The sequence below is a fragment of the Camellia sinensis genome, chromosome 3, assembly GCF_055761805.1.
Source record: "Camellia sinensis isolate YWXY chromosome 3, ASM5576180v1, whole genome shotgun sequence".
Classification (NCBI taxonomy): Eukaryota; Viridiplantae; Streptophyta; class Magnoliopsida; order Ericales; family Theaceae; genus Camellia; species Camellia sinensis.
In genome coordinates this window covers 50,224,759-50,244,767 of record NC_138963.1, presented here as the reverse complement: position 1 = coordinate 50,244,767, position 20,009 = coordinate 50,224,759, and positions in this window count along the sequence as shown.

Genomic DNA, 20,009 nt, shown 5'->3' with positions numbered 1-20,009 from the left:
AAAATTTACTTTTACAATCAAATTTGCTAAAGATTTTTGATCCTTTAGTTAAGTTAATCAAAACATCTTTTCGTGGAATAAAATATCCATCAAATTTTGAATTTTCATTTAGCCGTTTATAGTTGTCTACCATTCGGGCTTTTCCTCTTTTAATTTCAGCATGGTTTCTTGCCATAAAAGCTGGACTAGAGCGAGGGTTTTTAGTTTCTTCAATTAACTTTTTGTCTAAAAGTCCCTAGAGTTGAATATCAAATTCATCTATATCTTGTCTAGTATAGATCATCGGTCTTACTCTAATGATAACATTAGGGTCTTTCAATTTTAAACTACAATAACGTGGACTACGTTGCCATAGTTTTAATGGATGTTCACTAAAATTTTCTTCTAAAATTTTATAAATCCAATGTGATTCATCAATAGTTTTGATGATGTGAGTTAAATCACCACGCGGCACGGGCGCAAACTCTTTATCACAAATGTATTTATGTTGTTCTAACAAGGGAATATGAATTAAGACATTGTTTATACTTAATGAAATAGCCTTTCCCTGTATTTGCATTGGAAGGTATTTATATATAAAACTATTGCCAAGAAGGAAATCTCCATGCATATGCGGAAAACATAAAATTTTTGGTATAATGAATTTGCTATCATTTAACTAAATAGTTATATTTTTAGCCTTGAATTGTATGGAAGTATGGTTGCCATCTATTCCGGTAACTAAAATTGGATGTTTCATTAGTGTCCATTTTTCTTTTGGTATGACATTCCATTTACATGAGCTGACTGTAGCTCCTGTATCTATGAGAACACTGAGGCTATAGGGTTTATAACCTACAAAATTAAATGTTCCCAATACATATGTATATCTTCTTTTTCCTTGGCTAGGAGAAAAAATAATATCATCATTTTTTGTTTGAAAATGATACATATATGCGGACTTAATATGTTCAAGTTTTCTTGCTCCTGGAAAAATAGGAATCTGAACATTGTTTGAAGTAATAGATTCTTGATTAGAATGATTACTTGATTCTCCAATGCTTAACTTTGAAAATGATTTGTTAGGAAAATCTTTTTCAAATACAGAAGTTGATCTTTTAATTTTTGGAACTGTATTTTCAATATATAAATTTTTTCCTGATGCCTGCATTTGTAATTGTGCAGGTTTTTTTGTTTTAGAAGATTCTCCTTGTCCCACTAGGTCTTGGATTAAATTGCTCCAATTCATTAGACGAGGTTGTATTACCGTGTCAAATGGTCTTGGTTCAAAGATTTCGACGATTTTATTATCGTTTGATCTTGTTTTTGTTTCAGGAAATTTGGTTAATTCGTGAATTGTTTTCCAATGAATAGCCAAATCATGAGAATTTGATTTCATTCCTAATCCTTGTGTTTTAATTCTTATTCTGACTGCATCTTCAAGATTAGGATCATTTATGGAAATAAAGAAATTTGGTCTAACATTAAACCAAACTACTCCAGTAGCCAAATTAGACTGAATTCCTCGAATGATTGCTTTCATTGGGTCGAAAAACCTTTTATCAAAAATTACTGCCAAAATAGGAGTATCTATCCCTTGGCGAAACAAGGCTGTTATGGTTACTTGAATTAATCCAATATGAATGTATTGAATTTCAGGATATTTCTTTTTCCATCTTGCAACCTTTTTCTTATCAAAAAAAGGAAGATCAATATTTCCTTCTTCTGACCATTTTGCTTGAGTGTTACCACTGTATTGTTCAAACACTCTTGCTGAAAAGAAGTTAAATTTTGAAAGTTTGCAAATTTCTGGAACAGCAACTTCTTGCATTTTTTCAAATTTTGCTAATTCTTCGTCGGTAAAAGTTTTTTCTTCTCCGATTACATCTCCAAGTCGAATTGCCTGTAATTCTTTTTGAGATATTTCTTAACTATTATTAGTCATCATGAAGATTAGTTCTTCATCTGAACTTTCTTCATCACTAGAAATTTCATATAAGATTTCTTTTTCATCAGAAATTTCTTCTCCATATATTATTTCAAAATCTTGTTCTTCAAGGACTTTGATCATTTTCTTTGCACTTTTTCCCCGTTTTGGGCATTCAGATGCATAGTGACCTTCTTCGTTACAAATGTAACATTTACAAGTTTTCTTTTTTGAAACACTTGTTGGTTTCTTTTTTCAAATATACTTTTTCTTTTTTGAAAAAGTTTTGTTCTTTTTCCAAGGTTTCCATTTATATTTTCTACGCTTTTTGGAAAATCCTTTCCTTTTAGGAAATGTATTACAACCAATTTTCCAATTTTCTTTTAAAATTTTATCACAACATTTTTGACCATATGGTGAGTTAAAAATTTGATTTTTTATTTGTTTTTTTGCCTTTGCTTCTAGACACCGATTTGCTATCAGCCTTAGAACATAATTAATGCGAAAACCAAGATTATCATATTCTTCCTTCCCCATTTTTTTGAGAAAATCAGGATATGTTTTGATACATAACTCATCCCATGGATTAGGGAGTTTATGAAAAAATTGATCTAACCAGGGTTGATTTGCTGGTGGATCAATAAGATAATAATATTTTTTAAAAGTTTGAACATAATCTTCAAAAAGACAAATATTACATAATTCTAATTTAGTCAAAATATAATTTGCATCTGCTTGCAAATTAGTATCTCCTGCAAAACCACATAAATTTTCTGTTATGATTTTTGCAAATTCAACTAAAATTGTGTCAAGTGTGAGAAAATTTGTTAACAAAGCTGTTTTTTGACTTTTCCCAGTTTCAGATTTTTCCCACTGTCTTAACCATTGGAACGCATCTCCCTGGAGAGTTGCTGCAATATAATCAAGGAATTTTTCCTTTGACCATTGTGGTTGATCCTTAAAAGGAACATGAGACAAGTCTAAATAAGTACCATTTTGAGCTATTGGATACTTATGATTATTATCTTTTCTAGATATTACTGGCTCATGTGTAGGATTGGAGGTACTTCCAATGTTAATATCATTTTTAACTTCATTTGTTTGAATAAAGTCAAAATTTTCTCCATCTCCCCATGTGCCAAATAATTCGGGATCAATTGGCTCTTCTGCCTTTCTTTTCCCTTTATTTATTTCTGATGAAATATCTTGATCTATTGATTCTTCAGATGAGAATGATTGGTTGTCATCATCATTAGTTGACATATTAATATCATAATTAAAGTGTTGTAAAAGGGCTTTATTTTCTAGATAAGTTTCTCTTATCTGATCCAGTAGCCTATTTCTTTCATCAATATCTAAGTCTGGGTCTTTATATAATTTTCTCCAATAATTCAATATTTCAATAATATTTTCATATTTAGTTTTATTATAGGTATTAGTTTGAAGTACCATAATATCTTCTGTACCATAAAATAGCCTAGGGATATCACTATCTCCTAGACTATTCATTCCATCATTGTTTATGAAGGATATAGTTCCTAATTTTGTCACCAAATTGTTTATTTGGTTTTTTGCTTCTTTATTTAAATCAATATTTATTATAGAACCCAAATTGTCTATTTTAGATTCTATAGACTCAACTTTAGTCTCTAGATAATTTTGATTTATTTTTTGATTTTTATCTAATTTAGAAAACCAAAAACACATAATACCAGTAATATTATTTAAACTAGAACACACACTATTTATATTTGCAGATTCTTTAGTAATATGCAGACTATGATCATATTTATTATTAACATTATTTTTTGTATTCCCAAACCATATTATATCATCATAATTAATTGCCATTTTAGATTGTTGTTGGTACCTTAGACCCTCCTAGCGTATTATCTGGTGCCTAAAACCTCTCTTTTATGATCTTAAAGACTTAATTATGGCCAATAGTCAAAAGATCTTAATGAGTATATGGCTTTGACATACACTAAGCATATAGGTTTTACAACAACTATAAATGAAACCAATAATTATGAAGATATAAAATACAAAAGATACACAAAAAACTTAGACGGAATTTTTAACTTAATTTAATTTTTTTTTATAACATAAAACACACCATACAAACTTATATATCTATCAAAAATTTATACATAGATAGAAATACTTACATAGCTTGATCTTGCTTTTCAAAGCTCTTCACCAAGTTCTGATACCAATTACATTATAGAATTATGGTGGAGTTATAGAATAAGGAATTATGATAGAGAACTTAGAGACAAGGAAGAAAGATGGAGAGAAGTTGAAGGGAATTTACATGCTTCCTTATGTTGGCATAAAGGCCAATATATAGACTTCCAAGAGGGGAATACAAACAAAATATAACTTATTGCATATCTAACTCATATCTAACTTTGTAAGACTTTGTCTTAAACGTTGCCAATTTTTCTAACTCTTTAGGCAAGCCTAGTCATAGGCTTTTTGACAAATCTATCTAAAAGTAAATACAAAGAGACAAAAATAAATATAAAAGGACTACAATTATTTACTCTTTGCTACAGTTTTTACAATTATATGCACTGTGTTTAAATCAGCCCATTTAGAATTTTGGTGCATGTTTCATAGCCTACACTTGCAGGGCTGCTAGCTTTTCAAGGGTGGACTTTAAAATTATATGCTGGATTAGTGTATAAAGGCCACGATTTTCCTGAAGCTGGACAGATTGGATTGTTATTATATATGCAAAATACATATTTGATTGTTATCAAAAAAAAAAAAAAATTTATGTGGATGGGTTTGATTATGTTAAAAATTTGTGAAAATATAAATTGTCAAACCGAGTTGCATCCATCCGTCAATCCATTCAATGCACATCCACCAATTCGGCGAACAATTGCGGATTGATTTTCTTCAATCCACCTAGTTTCAGACTGATGGTGAATTAGAGGTTCCTTTCGGCCGCAATTGAACTGCGAACACTCCTAATTCTATTCAATTTCATTGAACAATATTTCAATTTTTAAAAAATTATTAAAATATAAAATTTAAACACACTGTAATAATAATCTGTACTTTGCACCAGCCTATTTAAACTAAAATATATATATATATATATGCCAGGGAAAACCCTGAGGCAGTTGCATATATATCATTGTAATAGATAAAGTACAGTAACAAAATTAGTATAATGCACTCCCTTCTCTATGCTATTATTATGGGTCTATTTGATTTAGTAGAATATTTTGTTTGGATTATTTTGAGAAGTAACTTATAAACTGATTTTTTGGCTTATTATAAAAAAATATATAAAAAATAGAGAGTTGATCAAATCTAAATATGATAATAAATCAATAAGCTAGCTTATTCTTCCCTTTATATATAATATTTTCATTTATTTAATCAAGGCAAACTCAAATTGAAACAGAGTTGCTGTAACGCCCTCAAAATAAACCCATAATAACCATAACATTAACATGCATTTATAAAAGAAAATGAATCATTTGAGTTATTCATCAGAATATTCTTATGAATAACTCAAATGATTCATTTTCTTTTATAAATGCATGTTAATGTTATGGTTATTATGGGTTTATTTTGAGGGCGTTACAACTTGGTATCAGAGCGTACCGGGTTCGAATACTTTGGGTACGTGGGAAGTGATTAGTATCACAATGGGTTCGTCTCGCTTGATAGAGACTTAGATGTACTGTTATGTGCTTATATGATAGCATGTTTATGTGATTATGTGGGTATGAAACGTAGTTTCTAGGATGTTAATTGGACCCTTGAGTTTCTAGTAGTCTTGTTGGAAAGGCACTTGATCAATGCTGTTTCCAACCGGAACTATAGTAACGCTTCGGGACTATTATTATCCAGGAATGAAATTCGTAGGTGCTTATGTGATTATGTGCTTACGTGGAATGAATTATTTTTGTCCAATGCATTAGGACGCGAGTGTTTAGTTTCGGCACATTTATTAATGTGCTAACGTCTTTGTTTGTTTCCTTTATTAGGATGTCAGGGCGAGGACGAGGACGCGGTAGGCGTGGTAGGCCGGGTAGGCAGGAGGTACCGGTGCCAGAGGAGATTCCGGCAGTTCATGAGGGAATTGGCCAGGCCAATGTGGCCGAGCCAGTAGGCCAGCAGGCTATGGGCGCTTTAGCCCGAGAGATAGCAGGGGCATTCAGGGAGTCAGTAGGCATTCTTAGGGCTGAGAATCAAGCCCAGGTTGTTGTTGCGGATGCAGGACCTTCCTTTCTGAAGAGGGAGTTCTTCCGGTCTAATCCGGATGAATTTGTGGGTGATCCTAAAGAGCCGCTTAAGGCAGACGAATGGCTCGAACAGACAACGAAGACGTTTGAGATGCTTGGCATCGAAGACGAGGGGTTGAAGGTGACCTTGGCATCATTCCAGTTGAAGGGGGATGCGGGTCAGTGGTGGAAGTTCACTAAGGGGCGTATAGGAGGTACATGGGAGGCTTTTGTGAATGCTTTCCAGGAGAAGTTCTTATCTCCAGCAGTTAGGGAGAAGCTGAGAGACCAGTTCTGCCAGCTTAAGCAGTCGAGTTCTTCAGTGGCCGAGTTTGAGGCTGCATTTACTAGTTTATCCAGGTTTGCACCTGAATTGGTGGCGTCTGAGGAACGCCGTTGTATTGAGTTTGAGAGGAAGTTGAGGCGTGGCCTCAAGCTGAGAGTTGGGGGAACTATGATTCAGGATTATGGGCGTTTGGTTGATGCTGCAGCCCACATGGAAATCATGATGCAGGAGGAGGAGGAAGGACAGAAGGGCACCAAGAGGAGTCAGGATGGTCAGAGTGATGGTAGGAGACAGAAGGGTTTTAATCCCCAACAGTCTCAGAGTAGCTTTTCTAGATCGACTTTTCCTGTACCGAGTGCTAGTTCGGGGAAAGGCAGTCAAGGAGGCATTACCTGCTTCAAGTGTGGCCAGCTGGGCCACAAGTCTCCAGTTTGTCCTCAGAGAGGAGAAGTGCAGAGAGCAGCATCATCTTCGGCTCGATCTCAGAGCCAGAGTCAGGGTAGAGGCCAGCCACTCTCATGTTATCAGTGTGGTCAGCCAGGGCATATGAAGAGGTATTGCCCGCAGTTGGGTGGCACACCTGGTGCATCTGGTTTGAGGCAGATTCAGGGTCAACAGCCAGCTCAGTCGGGTCAGGCCTCGAGGGCCAATCAGGGGGCTTCATCGTCTCAGTCGGTGCAGCAATCTTATGCTCCTAGGGGTGAGCAGGTTGATCAGAGGTCATCTGGGCGCGTGTATGCTGTTACCGCGCAGGACCTTGTACCGGCTCCATCTGTTGTGAGAGGTACTTTCTTGTTTTGCAACTCGGTTGCTAATGTTTTGATTGATACGGGTGCATCTCATTCCTTTGTGTCTGCTGCATTTGCATCTGTTTTGGAGTTGGAGTTAGCACAGTTAGCATCTCCTATTTGTGTAGTGTCGCCTCTTGGGGGTGAATTGATTTTGAAACACGGTGTTAGGGGTTGTGATATAGAGGTTGATTACCATAGAATCCCATTTTCCTTTGTAGTTATGCCTATGAGAGGTTTCGATGTTATTTTGGGTATGGACTGGTTATCGTCACACCGGGCAGTTATTGATTGCTACCGCCAGAGAGTCACCTGTTGTACCGTGAATGGTGAGTGTTTTCATTTTCTGGGGGACCGTGTTGGTAGTGTGTTGCCACCGGGGTATGTTCCGCGAGGACGGAGTGAGCTTAGTGGTCTACTTGCTAACCTTTCGATTAGTGAGGACGGTGAGACTCAGATTGTGTTGCCAAGGGTGGTGTGTGAGTACTCGGACGTTTTTCCCGAGGATCTTGTTGGTTTGCCACCGCATCGAGAGATTGAATTCTCTATTGACTTAGTGCCCGGCACGGCGCCGATTTCTACGGCACCTTATCGTTTTGCCCCAGCTGAGTTAGTTGAGTTGAAGACCCAACTCCAGGAGTTGCTAGATAAAGGCTTTATACGTCCTAGTGTTTCGCCTTGGGGAGCACCGGCCCTTTTTGTTAAAAAGAAAGGTGGTGCTTTGAGACTTTGTATAGATTACCGGAAATTGAATCGGGCTACGATTAAGAATAAGTACCCTATGCCCCGTATAGATGATCTGTTCGATCAGTTGAAAGGTTCCCGTTGTTTCTCGAAGATAGACCTGAGATCAGGTTATCATCAGTTGAGAGTCAGGGAGGAGGATATTCCTAAGACGGCATTCCGTACGCGGTATGGCCACTATGAGTTTTTGGTGATGCCATTTGGGCTCACCAATGCACCGGCAGTATTTATGGATTTGATGAACCGGATATTCCGGGAATTTCTAGATCGTTTTGTAGTCGTCTTCGTGGACGACATCCTTATCTATTCACCTTCAGAGGAAGAGCACGAGGAACACTTGAGGGTGGTGCTTGATTTACTTAGAGCCCATCAGCTTTATGCTAAGTTTGGGAAGTGTGAGTTCTGGCTAGAGGAGGTAAAGTTCTTAGGCCATGTAGTTTCTAGGGAAGGGGTGTCAGTTGATACATCCAAGACAGAGGCAGTGCAAGATTGGGTACAGCCTAAGAGTGTGTTTGAGATCCGCAGTTTTCTGGGATTAACTGGGTATTATCGCCGGTTTGTAAGAGATTTCTCCAGATTAGCTTCGCCTTTGACTAGATTGACTCGGAAGGGAGTCAAATTTGCTTGGAGTGAGACTTGTGAAAAGTCGTTCCAGGAGTTGAAAGTTAGACTGACCACTGCTCCAGTCTTGATTATTCCGGAGAGAGGGTTGGGTTATGCAGTCTATTGTGACGCCTCACGAGAGGGTCTTGGTTGTGTGTTGATGCAAGAGGGGAAAGTGGTTGCCTATGGCTCACGTCAGTTGAAAGTTCACGAGAAGAATTACCCTACGCATGATTTAGAGTTAGCAGCTGTGATATTTGCCTTGAAGATTTGGAGACATTATCTTTATGGTGAGAGGTTCGAGGTATTCTCGGATCATAAGAGTCTGAAATATCTGTTCACACAGAAAGACTTGAACTTGAGGCAGAGGAGGTGGATGGAATTTATTGAGGATTATGACTTTGAATTGCATTATCATCCGGGAAAGGCCAATGTGGTGGCCGACGCCCTTAGCAGGAAACCTGTTGGTGACATAGCTGGTATAGCCATCCGAGAGTGGAAGATGTTAGGTGCACTTGGAGAGTTTGATTTGCTTCTGGGCGAATCCGTTGAGGCTGCGGCCTTGTTTTCTGTTGTTGCGCAACCTACACTTGTGACTCGAGTGTTAGAGGCTCAGAGGGGCGACCTTGAGGTAGAATCCCTCCGTGAGAAGATTTCTGGTGGGAAGGTTGAGAAAGGTTTGACGGTGTATCCCGACCTGAGTGTGAGATACCGAGACCGTCTGTTTGTGCCGGAGTCTCATCGAGAGGAGGTACTCCGAGAGTTTCATCATTCACGCCTTGCGGTGCATCCGGGAGGTACTAAGATGTATCGGGATTTGGGTCGCCAGTTTTGGTGGCGGGGTATGAAGAGAGATGTGGCAGCTTTCGTATCTAAGTGCCTTACTTGTCAGCAAGTGAAGGCCGAACATCAGAGGCCAGCGGGTTTGTTGCAACCCTTGCCTATTGCCGAGTGGAAGTGGGAGCATGTCACTATGGACTTCGTTGTAGGTCTTCCGAGGACTCAGCGGGGCAGTGATGCTATTTGGGTGGTTGTAGACCGGTTGACTAAGTCGGCTCACTTCATTCCTATGCGCGTTAGAGATTCAGTAGATCATCTTGCCGACTTGTATATTCGGGACATAGTGAGGTTGCACGGGGTTCCAGTGACGATCGTCTCCGATAGGGACCCTCGTTTTACTGCCAGATTATGGCAGAGCTTGCAGAGCGCCTTAGGTACTAAGTTGACCTTTAGCACAGCTTATCATCCTCAGACTGATGGGCAGTCCGAGCGTACTATTCAGATCCTTGAAGATATGCTTCAGGGTTGTGTTCTTGACTTTAGCGGGTCATGGGAGAGGCACTTGCCATTAGTGGAGTTTGCCTACAACAACAGCTTCCAGTCTAGTATCGGTATGGCACCGTTTGAGGCCTTATACGGCCGACCATGTAGGTCTCCTGTTTGTTGGGCCGAGGTGGGTGATGCACCTCTGTTGGGTCCGGAGTTAGTAAGGGAAACGACGGAGAAGGTTGAGATTATCCGTAAGAGGCTTGTTACAGCCCAGAGTCGTCAGAAATCTTATGCCGACCGTAGGAGGAGACCTTTGGTGTTTGAGGTGAGTGATCATGTCTTTTTGAAAATATCACCAAGACGGGGATTGATGAGGTTTGGGAAGAGCGGGAAGTTGTCCCCTCGATTCATTGGTCCTTTTGAGATCCTTGAGAGGATGGGCGAGACTGCTTATCGTTTAGCTTTGCCGCCGCAGTTGTCCGGAGTACATGACGTGTTTCATGTGAGTATGCTTCGGAAGTATGAGCCGGATCCATCACATGTATTGGATTGGACCGATTTAGTAGTTGATGAGAATGTCTCGTATGAGGAGAGACCGGTTCGGGTCTTGGATAAGCGGGATCAAGTCTTGCGAGGCAAGACCATTCCTTTAGTGAAAGTTTTGTGGAAACATCACGGGGTGGAGGAAGCCACATGGGAACGTGAGTTGGAAGTCCGCGAGAAATATCCAGACATGTTTATTGATTTGTAATCTTGTAGTTAGATTTTGTAATATTGTCGAACTTTAAAGCTTTTTATATATGTCTTAAGCTATAAAACATTTAGAATGTTTTGGTTAACGGAAATATTTTGGAACTTGCCTCGAAATGGAAGTTTAATGGAACATTGTATATATTGAATATATTGAAAATTGTTGAAATTGAAAGAAAATTGCATAGTGTTAATGCAGGTTGAAATATATGGTTGTTTTGCATATTGTGGCATGCCTCTTTGTTAAGAGATGGAATGGCCGGTGTTGGGTCAAGTTGTTTATTAGTGAGTTATCATATTGTTGGAATTTGAGAAAAAATTGTTTTCGAAACCTTGTGCTTAATTTCGGGGACGAAATTCTTTTAAGGAGGGGAGGTTATAGCGACCCCGGTCTTTTCTCTTTAAATTATTGTATCCGGACTTAGGTTCTGTAGATCCTGTCATTACTTATTGGTTGTTGTTGTCCTTTAATCTCTTTGTATTTGAGGTATAGGTTGTGTTGGGCGGGTCTGTTACAGGTTGGTTGATTTTGGATGCCAATAGGTGATGCCCAGATTTTGGCCTTCACGCTCGAGCGGAAGTTTTAACGCTCGAGCGGTCCCTTCGTTGTTGCTTCTCCGCTCGAGCCGGAATTTTGACGCTCGAGCGTGATTTTCCATCTCCCAGTATTTTGCTCTGCAGTTCTTCCGCTCGAGCGGTAGTTTTTACGCTCGAGCGTGATCCCTTGTTTTTGCTCCTCCGCTCGAGCGGTGAGTTTGACGCTCGAGCGGGTGCCAGCGCCTGCAAAACTTCTGGAAGGGTGCAATCGACGCTCGAGCGGCTTTCTTCACGCTCGAGCATGATTCTGTGTCTTACGCTCGAGCGGGGCTTTCTACGCTCGAGCGTAGAGTCGATTATATCAGTCCGTGATTTCACTTTTTGGATCACTTTTTGACCTACCTTTTCTTTCTTAACCTTTAAAAACCGCCATTTGAGAGTTTCTCTCTCTACTCTCACCTTCTCTCTAAGATTTGATCTATTCCTTGTGGTCTTCTACCCTAGTTCCTTTGGAAGAAAGGTAGAGCTTCGCGAGATCTTTCTTTTAATCTGAAAAAGAGAGGATTTGGAGCACTTTGGATTTTGGGTCACCATCTCCATCTTCTCTATTTTAGTTGTGATCTTCAAGGTAGGGATTTCCTACTCTATTTTATAAGCTTTGTTCTAAGTTTTGGTATTTCAAGATGTTGGGGTTACTTAGATAATTTTGGGAAAAACCCTAGTTGTATTAATTAATTAATTTGTAAAATTAATCTAAGGGAATTGGGGAATTTGGTTAAATTCATGAAATTGAGGAATTCATTGATTAAATGGTGTAGTTGGATAATTTAAATCACTCACCTATTGAATTGTTGATATATTTATTTCCAGTCTAGAAATAACTGTTTTGGGCTATCGGTGGAGGATAGTCGTGATTGTTGTAGACATTGCATGTGGATTAGGAATAACTGAAACTAATCACATTGGTTAAGTCATTAATTTTGACTATTGCATTAATACAGAAAATACGTGTATTGTTTGAGCATTGCATTTGCATACATTGTTTTGTGTGGGAGGAGATAGGGGATGTACTCCACGGTTTAGGGGAAGATAGGGGATGGACCTCTAAACCGGATTTTTGTTTGGGAGGAGATAGGGGATGGACTCCATTAGCACCATTTTTATGTGTGCTTATTATATTGAAGTGTTTTTACATGATTATTGATACAACACTAAAATGTGTATCAAATGGGAAGTATGAAGTGTTTTGATATGAGCATGAGTCTCATTTGTTTTGTTGATATTGGAAGTGATGTGAATATGATATATAATTCACTGTTGTAAGTTTGGCCAGGTTCTGAGCCATGTTGATAATAATGGAAAGTGAAATGTGTCTTAGACATTAGTGTCATGAGACTGTTTAACGGTAAAATTGGTTATCTTAGTTAACCATCTATTGAATGCTATAGCTTTATTCAATGCTTATATTTGGTTTAGTATTTTTCTACTGGGCTGTGGCTCACCCTTTATGGGAACATCATTTTCAGGTTCAGGTGATAAGCTACCTCCACGGACTTAGCCTGGAAGGATTTGATGTTTGGGATTTTGAAGACTTGTCTTTAGTTATATGTTTTATTTTGTTATTTTTGAGATTTCATGTAAACATTCAAGCCTAGGGCTTAACTTGTAAATGAGTTAGTACTCATCCTTTTTGTGTCCAAGTGTTAGCTTGGAAAGATGTAAGCCCTTAGGGCATTTATTTTGATGTTGCAGGATGTTACATGTGATGTCTTTCAATAAGAATATTCTGATGAATAACTCAAATGATTCATTTTCTTTTATAAATGCATGTTAATGTTATGGTTATTATGGGTTTATTTTGAGGGCGTTACAGTTGCAACTTTATTTTACATAGAAAAGCACAGTGATGTGAAGAGTAGTAATACAGCAAGCTGCGAAATGGACATTCTTTTTCTTTTTTGGTAACGGTAGAGCAGTAATATTATGGATAAAAAAGTAAATGGTTACAGGATAGTAGACCATCCTAGCTTCATCAAACATTTGATTACAAATACGAGGGGGATGTTGAAAAATATGAATTTCTTGATTTGCTAGGCTGCCGGCACAAGTATTTTCTTCTCCATAAATGTGATTGATTGTCTTAACTTCCAAGCGGTTCATTAGGGACCTGCAATTTAGATTTACCTCCAGCCTCCGTGAGCACTAATCCTATATTAAAAACGTAAATATCTGTCACAAATAATTTTTTTTTTTCGAAAAAATTACAACATATTGTGATTTTTATTAGAAAATATTATGATTGTGCTAGATTAATTTTTTATTATTTCAGCAAACAAATTGGTGTGTCTAAACTCTGTAGACACTCACATAATTTCTAATCATTGTCATATTTTTGTTCAAATTTGATGAAATTTTAAAAAGATTAAGAATTAGAGTTGATTTTCTTTCATAAAAAATTATTAAAACAGGTCTTAATAAGTTTGGAATTTTTCAAAAAAGATTTGATGAAAAAAAAAAATACAAAAATCCAAGGGTTGGAGTGCTCAATCTCATATCAAACATTTTAGCCAAATTTTCACTCAAATTAGATGGAAAAAAGAGAGTAAAAATTGGACATATGATCCAATAGTAGCAATTCTCAAAAACCATGGTCTTGTTCATGTTTAAACATAAATACTTTTTTATTTTATTTTATTTTTAAATAGAAAGCCTAATATTATTGTTGATTACAGAACTACATGTAAATTGTAATGAAAAATATCTAAATCCGAACATGCATGTAAATTGTAATGAAAAATAACTAAAAAAAAAAAAAAAAACTTCCATGGTAGTGAAGAAATTGAACTTACAGGCAAGAGAGAAAGACTTCCACTCATTGGTGGGGAAAGTCTATAGTACATTTTGTATAAAAAATGTACGGTACATACAAAATCAATGGTTAGGATTGAGCCACATCATTAAAAGTGACCTGCTAAACAGGTCACTTTTTATAGTTATGAGCTAAAATCATATTTCTTCATAACTATAATCAAATTGATCATAACTTAGCTATAACTACATCTCATAACCAACACCATTTTGTTCATAACTAATATCACATATTTCATAACCACATCTCATAACCAACACCATTTTGTTCATAACTAATATCACATATTTCATAACCACATCTCATAACCAACACCATTTTGTTCATAACTAATATCACATATTTCATAATCATATTCACATATCTCATAATCAACGCCAATTTGATCATAACAAATATCACATATCTCATCACTATTGATCACATACCTCATAACCACTTCTCATAACCAATCCCTTTGAGTCATAACCAACATCACATATCTCATAACCACTAGTTACATATCTCGTAACCAACACCTTTTTGTCATAACCAATATCACATATTTCATAACCACTAATCACATATCTTATAATTAACACCTTTTTGCTCATAACCACATCACTTTGATCATAACCAACATCACATATCTCATAACTACTAGTCACATATCTAATAACCAACATCACATATCTCACAACCACTAGTCACATAACCAATATCTCATAACTCATAACCATTAATACATATAGCATAACCACACCCTTTGACACCACTCTGCTCATAACCATTACCAACATATCTCATAACCACTAACACATATAACATAACCAAATACCCTTTGACACCACTTTACTCATAACCATTACCCACATATCTCATAACTACTAACACATATAGCATAACCAAATACCCTTTGACACCACTTTGCTCATAACCATTACTCACATATCTCATAACCACTCATAACTATTACCCACATATCTCATAACCACTAACACATGTAGCATAACCAAATACCCTTTGACACCACTTTGCTCATAACCATTACCCACATATCTCATAACCACTCATAACCATTACCCACATATCTCATAACCACTCGTAACCATTACCCACATATCTCATAACCACTAACACGTATAGCATAACCAAACACCCTTTGACACCACTTTGCTCATAACCATTACCCACATATCTCATAACCACTCATAACCATTATCCACATATCTCATAACCACCAACAGATATGCCATAACCAAACATCCTTTGACACCACTTTACTCATAACCATTACCCACATATCTCATAACCACTAACACATATAGCATAACCAAACACCTTTTGACACCACTTACCCACATATCTCATAACCACTCATAACCATTACCCACATATCTCATAACCACTAACACATATAGCATAACCAAACACTTTTTGACACCACTTTGCTCATAACTATTACCCACATATCTCATAACCACTAACACATATAGCATAACCAAATACCCTTTGACACCACTTTGCTTGTAACCATTAGCCACATATCTCATAACCACTAACACATATAGCATAATCAAACACCATTTGACTCCACTTTGCTCATAACCATTACCCACATATCTCATAACCACTAACACATATAGCATAACCAAACACCCTTTGACACCACTTTACTCATAACCATTACCCACATATCTCATAACCAACATCACATATATCATAACTACTAATCACATATCTCGTAACCAAACACCCTTTGACTTATAACTATACCATTCTGCTCATAACCAAAATCACATATCTCGTAATCACTAATCATATATCTCATTACCTTTACCCATATATGTTATAACCACATCTCATAACCAGCACCCTTTGTTTCATAATCAATATCACATATATCATAACAACTAATCATATATCTCATAACCACTACCCACATATAGGGGTGTAAATTTAGCCCATGAGCTCGCGGCACACCTCAAGTCCGCTCGTGCCCTGGGTAGGGCTAACTAGGCTTGAGCCGAAACCCAACCTAAGACCCTAAGCTATGTGTTCTAGAGCCCGACCCGACCCTGGTGTGTTATGGAGTGTGACCCATCCCGTGAGATCGCCCCGAAATTTTCTTTCCCATCTGGCTCAACCTGACCCCAATGGCTCCCTGCCCCCATTGTCAGTGCAATGGTCAAAAATTTAAATCAAAACAATTTGAAAGAGTCATATAACCGTTAATTCCACCAACAATCAATTTTATTTATTTTTATTTTTATATATATAAATTAACTCCTCCCTCCCAGGTCCTATAAATACCACCCCTCTCACATTTTATTTCTCACAACAAATTTTTCTCTCAAACTCTCATTCTCTCTAAACTCTCATACATATACAAATCTTTGGCCGTAGTTATGATTTTATCAATTTGTACATATCTTATAGAACTGTTGAAAATGAATATTACGATTTTGTTGTACTGTTTTGCTATCTCAGCTCTCTTCATCTATCAAACATCTCTCTCATTCCTTACTATCACTGTAGATATCTCCGATGTTCCTTATCGGAAGCAACACCATCTTTGACATTATTTTCACAGACGACAAGTCCGTTCAGTCTCTCTTACTCATATTCCCTTTCCTTTCGCTCTATTGGTTAATTTTCTCTAACTCTCATTTTTTGTTCCATGGCTATAAGTCGTAGATTAAATTATTTGATTATTGTCATTACATTCTGTGTTTATCTGTATCATTAGAGATCCCGATTGGTGATTAAATTATTTAAAAATTTTAGATGTTTTTGTTACACCAATTAGTGGATAGTTACATAATTTTTGGTTAATGTTATGAAATTTTGGAAATTAGTTACGACATTTGTGATTTTCTAGAATTTTAAACAATTTCGTTACGCCAATTAGTGATGCAGTTATGTATTTTCTATTTTATATCACAAAACTTTGTGACTTGATTACAATATTATGGTCTGTTTGGTAACTATTCCGTTTTTAGTTTCCAGTTTATATTTATAAAAATTTTAAAAACTGTCATAAAAACTTGTTTGATAATTTTTTTTGGTTTATAAATGATTGTCTCAGTTTATAAATTTGAGGAAAAAACGTAATCTCAAAAAATGAGTTTACGTTTTCAGTTTTTATTTTTTTTTCAATTAATTTATTTTCAATTATTTTTTTCAAATGATTTTTTTTGAAATAATTTTTTTTTTCAAATAAATATTTTTTTAATTATTATTTTTCAATTAATTTTTTTTTTCAAATAATTTTTTTTCTCAATTAAATTTTTTTTTCAAATAATTTTTTTTTCAATTATTTTTTTAATTAATTATTTTTTTCAAATATTTTTTTTTTCAATTAATTTTTTTCCCAATTAAATTTTTTTTCAATTATTTTTTTAATTAACGTTTTTCAATTATAATGTGTGTGATCCCATTGTTATAAATAATAAATATAAATATAAATATTTTAGGCCTGAACAAACATATGTTTTAGTTTATATTTTTAAAATTTTGTAAACATTTGTTCAAACCAAACGCGTTTGTAATTTATGTTTTTCTAAAAATAAACAAAAACCAATTTATAAAATTTTTGTAAACATAAACTAAAAACGTAAACGTTACCAAACGCTACCTTATAGTTTCTAAAATTTTGTCTATTATGTTTACGCCAATTTATGGTGTGATTATAAATTTTGTAATTGATGAGTAAAATATTTTTTTATTAATTTTACTTAATAAAAATATATAAGAGTTTATATTAAAAATAAATAAATAAAAAATTTGAGTATAAATTGATAAAATTATAAATTAATAATTTATTTTATTATAAGACTCTAATTATTTTAATTTCTTTTATCATGATTATTACATAATTCCCCCAAATAATTTCGCCCAAAAGAACAAACATCCAAATTTCCAAATTTTGTGAAAATCAAAATTCCCTCCTCTCATGACAAATGCCTCATACTCTTTCTTCATCCCAAACGTCTTCAAAAATTACTCTCTCTCTCTCTCTCTCTCTCTCTCTCTCTCTTTGCCCTTGCCACGGCCGAGACCTGTGCCGCCGCATCCTCTACCACGGAGAAAAGCTCCCAAAGCTGTTGACAAAGATCTGCATAGGATCTCGCCGGAGCTCCTTCTCGCCAAGCACCGAAGAGTGAGTTTATTCTGCCCTTTTCCTTTCCTCCTCGTTTTAGCAAGCTACATGCCTCAATGTATGTCTCTCTTTCTCGCTTTGCTACTTGTTTCTCTCCCTTTCTCCATCTCCATTCTATGAAACCCTAGACCGAAATCCCCTTCTTTGAAATTGCCCCTTTCACCTTTGTGAACTCACTGGGTTGGTTTATAAAATTAGGAAAATATGATTTGAATAGGTTTAGGTTTTTCATGTTTGTTAGTTGTGTTGATTCCATATATATATATATACACTTGAAATTTGGCTTGTGTGAAATCTGATGTGTTGGTAATTGAATTTTGTAACCATGTAACTGATATGAGATTAATTTTTTTTTTTCTTATTGAAATCTGTTTATTTTTCTAACAATTACTCTTGTGGTGGCTTGATTTTCCTATGAGAAACAAAATTAAAGTGGTTTGGATGTATTACCTTTAGCAATTTTCTGGGAATTGTATAAACTGAGAAATGAATGGATATTTTGATGTTACTGTATAAACCCATTCAACATACCCTATTTGCTTATTGGACTTTTGTTCTGCAACCCAACTTTGAAGAATCATGATTTGAGGCACCATACTAGGAACATAGATTACTATTAATTCAAATAATTTGTTAAACAAAAGAAGTGTTTGTGCTATAATCAGTTGAGAGATTACTAAAATAGGTCCATGAGATATATACCTTTTAGTTTAGGGCTACTTTTCCTTTCTTTTCTTTCTTCCCCCCTCACCTTGCATTTTGAGTTGTCTATGACTCTTTTCTGTTGGATTGATTGTTTAAATTCTGCCTTCTCAACCCTGATTTGACTAAGAACCAAACCCATTTAAGATAGTTCATCTAAATGGTTAGGCCTCCATAATCCAGGCCATAAATTTGTTGGACCTTCGGTGTAGTGTTCATAATCTCGACCTTCTTTAAATTTTTAGCATGTTCTCTTTTGGGATTGGTTAGAATTATCTATTTGTTTTGGTTTTTGAGGGAATTGTAGAGAACTATACAAGAATTGAAGTAATAAATATGTTGGGCAATTTGTGAGCTCACCTATGTCATTAATCTGGCACTGTCATGTGTGATTATCTTCTTTTTGAGATGTAAAAAATGTTCAATACATATTTTCTTTCCATTGAATGGCAAGTAATGTAGGGTACCTTTTTCAATAGTAATATCAGTTTAGGTTAATTTCTAACAAAATTTCAGATAAACAAAAGTCTTTTCTAGGATGGTGAATTCTATAGGACAACTTTTGTCAGGCATTTGATAGGAACAGGCAAAGATAGAAAAGGGGGATTGATGACTCTGATTTGGTCTTTAAAATGGAATACAATGCTTTTCATGAAAAGGCAACCTCATTTTAGGGTCTAGATCCCTTATGTCTTATACAAGAATAATAGACTATCAGATAAATAAGAAATAGATAAAGTAATTTCAAATTTCAAAATTTAATTTTCATTTGAACCGAATACATATCTATACTCTATTAGTATGTAATTATTTTTTCGATTTTCATTTATCTGATATTTGTCCTACAAGAACTGTTATATGCCATTGATGTGTGCAGGAAAAATATAATGCCATGTTAGGTTGATTGGTATAGGGTATGTTGAATGATTGTGCACAACATCATGACTATTGTGCCTATACTCATTAATGTTGGAAAGTATGCATTTTCGACTATGTTAAGATATCAATGCTAACAATCAATATGGGTGGTTGGCCATTTTGGTGTAGCACCATGAAGCTTCTTAGGAGGTCTTGGAAAATGGTTTTGAGATCATTGTCATATCTCAATATATGACTGGACTCTTTTTTCTCTTTTCTTTTCTGTTTTTTTCCTTCTTTTTTTTTTTT